The sequence below is a fragment of the Vicugna pacos genome, unplaced genomic scaffold (assembly GCF_048564905.1).
Source record: "Vicugna pacos unplaced genomic scaffold, VicPac4 scaffold_19, whole genome shotgun sequence".
Taxonomy (NCBI): Eukaryota; Metazoa; Chordata; class Mammalia; order Artiodactyla; family Camelidae; genus Vicugna; species Vicugna pacos.
The window spans coordinates 55,937,117-55,940,803 of record NW_027328740.1 but is presented as its reverse complement, the minus strand read 5'-3'; the positions used below and the strand labels follow the sequence as shown (position 1 = coordinate 55,940,803).

Genomic DNA, 3,687 nt, shown 5'->3' with positions numbered 1-3,687 from the left:
TTAATCCTCTAAACTTCTACCAGAAAATTGAATCCTGAGAAAATACAGTCTTACCCCATTCAGTCAGAAGCCCTTTCAGGTATGAAATGTATCAGAGATAAACACTAGGGCCTTTATTACTGTAAACAGGGCCCATCTGTCGGAGTTGAACACAGGCCCATCTTCAGTTCCTGACACACACATAGTCCTTTGCTCAAGGCCGTCCCCCAGAGTGGTGTGTACAGCCAAGAGCTTCATTCCCTTATGAGGTTAAACATAAAACCCCACACCATATTTTTGTACAGATGCCTATTGAAGGGAGCTAGATGTGCATGTAAAACCCAGCACAAAAATTTTTAAATTCCCATTTTTGGGAATTAGAACATTTGCCAAGAAGTCAGCAGAAAAAGAAAATGTATTAGTGGGATGATTTAAACAATTAGTAACTGATATTAAATAATAACATTGTTTCAAAAAAATTGGACTGTGAGGTGTCTGAGAGAAACAAAATTAAGTGGGTGTGGGTTTGAATGGTAATAGAAGATCACATGCACGGTTTAATGAATCCACATCGAGAGACCAGATGAATGAATAATTGGCTGGATGAATGGGTAAAGGGGTGCCACCAAGCCCCCACCCTCAGGTGGCCTGGAATCTTAGGAATCTACACAATTGGCCTGTGCTCTTTGATTCCTCCCCCAGTGTCCTTTGGAGATAAGAATCTAGGCCCTACAGAACTTCCTCTTTGTGACCATCCTGTGGATGGCACATTTGACCTCCTTATTTCTCAAACTGTAGATAAGTGGCTTCAACATGGGGATGACTGCAGTGTAAAACACCGACACCACTTCATTGAGATCCAGGGAGAAAACTGCACTAGGCCGCACACAAATGAAGAAGTGAGTACCATACAGGATGGAGATAGCCATCAGGTGAGACGGCAGTTGGAAAAGGCTTTGTGCCTCCCCTCGGCAGAGAGGAGCTTCAGGATGGCGATGAGAATGCAGACATAGGAGACCAGGATGGTCAGGCTGCTGAAGACTCCCACAGCTCCTGCCACCACAAAGGCAACTAACTTGTTGAGCCTGGTGTCAGTGCACATGAGGGAAAGCAGGGGGGGACATATCACAGAAGAAATAATTGATGACATTGAGGCCACAAAAAGGGCGGTAAAATGCATTTGTTGTGTGCATCATAGTGTTCATGAACCTGATGGCATAGGGACCAGCCACCAGCTGGATACAGAGTCTCCGGGACATGGCAACTGTATACAATAATGTGTTGCAGGTGGTGACATAGAGGTCATAGGCCATGGATGCCAGGAGAAAACACTCTGCCACCCCAAAGAACCCAAAGAACCACTGCTGCAAAGCACAGCCCAGGAAAGAGATGGCTTTCCTCTTCACAAAGAAGTCAGCGAGCATCTTGGGGCTGGCTGAGGAGAAGCACATGTCCACAAAGGACCGGTGGCTAAGGAAAAAGTACATGGGCGTGTGAAGGCAGGCATCGATCTGTAGCAGAGCAACCATCCCCAAGTTTCTGGTTAGGTTGATGACGTAGAAACTCAGAAAGAGCAGGAAGAGAAGCAACTGCAGTTGGGGTTGTAATTCAAACCTCTGAAAATGAACTCAGTGACCCGCGTGTAGTTTTCACTGACCATGACCGATGCTGGTTTCCACCGCGGAGAGCAGAGGCATCACAACAGACTGGGTGAGCGTATCTTCAAAAGGAGGACACAGGAGAGCATTGGAGAGGATATGACTTAGCTACACACTATGGCCAAGGAAATACAGGCAAGATAGAAGCCAGCGCAAAAGATCAGACCTGAAGCTACAATATTTTAAGACTCTATAGAACGCTGTCAACATATGGATGAGAAAACATCAGCCTAGAAGCTCGAGTCCCTGTAACTAACTGATAGCAGCAATAGTTCCACAATAAACACCCAGTAACTGCAGCTTCAGTGAGTTCACCAGGTGGACGCACACCTGGTGAAGGGATGCAGGAGAGTGGAAATGAGGCAAGCTGGAGAAGAAGGAGCAGACACTCCATTTCAGGCTGAATGCTGTGCACTTGGTGATGATACAACCCAAGGTTAAGTGTATATTCTCCATTGGCCCGGGAACCTACCTGTCTGACCCTGGGAACCATGACTTTTCTTCATCTGTGGAGCAGGATTAATAATAGTAACAACTATGTTGTAAATTGTTGTGAGGATTAAATGAGATAATGCATGCAAAGCATGTAACAGCATCTTATTAAGAACTGAGATAAGTGCAGAATAATTGTACGTATTTTTGCCTTATGTAGTCCCTTTAATAATCCTGAAAACTAAATATCATTATATCACCTTATTTTTAATGCTATCTTTGATTTTTAATTTTATTACTTTTTATTTATTTTACTTTGATGGGGGAGGTAATTAAGTTTATTAATTAATTAACTTCTTTATTTTTTATTTATTTCTTTAATGGAGGTACTGAGGATTGAGCCCAGGACCTCGTGCATGCTAAGCACACATTCTACCACTGAGCTTTACCCTCCCCCCATTATTTCACTTTACATAAGAGGAAGACTGAAGATCAAGGCATGCTCATAATGCTAGAAAATGGCAGAAAAGGGCTTAGAACATGTATTGGTCAAAACAGACTGTGCCCTTTCCTTTTTCACACTGTGGAAATGTTTCCTGTGTCTTCACAGATCCTGTCATCTCAAAGAGGTTCAAAATTCATTGCAGTATGAGTACAGGACAATGCATTTTTGGCTTCCTTTTCCTGGTGTTAGGTTCTAGCCAATGGTCATTGGTAGGAAAGCTACTGGATAATAGTGTCAAGCTTAATATCCCCTTTATGGAAACAGTACAGGGAAGAAGCCGGGAAAAGAGCCTAACTTATACCACCTCTATATCATCCATATGTCCTTTTTCACCCACTATAAGGGTAACCTTGGTTACGTCAGCTGATCTCTTTGAACCTGAGTTGCTGCATTCATTCAGTGTGGCTAAACCCTTGATCTCCCAGAATTCTCATCCACTTAGAATGAGAGGGTTGATGAGTGCTCAGAAAACTTCTTACACTTTACTTTTAACTTTTTTTTTACTAGCCCATGAACATTGGAATTCAACAAGCAGCCTTATGCTAGACAGTTCCCGTCACTTCTCTAACTTGAAATTGATCATTTGACTTTAGCAAGGCCTCCTCTGAGGGCAAATACTACAGCTAATATGCCATCCTTCACTTCAGGGAAATTAAAGAAAAAGATGGATTAGCCAGTCACACTGTCCACCCATCAGACGCACCTCTTGCTCAAGTCTCTTCAAGAGTCTGACAGCTCCTCCAGGATCAGCCACTATTGTCAGTGCTACTTCTCAGTCTTCCACTTGACAACTGCCCAGAGTTCCTCAATGCTTCCTTGTCAGGCTTGGTTCCTAAGCCTGCCCAAGCCTTCCATGTGCATTTTAATGTCTCAGTTTTTCCTTTGTCTCTTGGTGCTTAGGATAGAATGTAGTGCTCCATATGGGGTGGGGGACACAATCAGACCTCAGGTCTGGAGCCCAAGGATAATATCAGCACAGCCCATGACAGCCTTGTTGGAGCAAGGATATCACCCGGTGGTTTAGACCGGGCTGTGAGCTGAATTCAGTGCTGCCTTACCCCCAACCTGCTGCTGCAGCATACCAGTCCCATTTCATACTTACTGATTATACTT

The 3,687-nt window shown here is 43.9% G+C and overlaps 1 pseudogene; it reads right to left on the bottom strand.

Moving 5' to 3' along the window:
• Positions 1-701: 701 nt before the first annotated feature.
• Positions 702-1,639, bottom strand: LOC102545858 (olfactory receptor 5G9-like; annotated as a pseudogene).
• Positions 1,640-3,687: the final 2,048 nt, after the last annotated feature.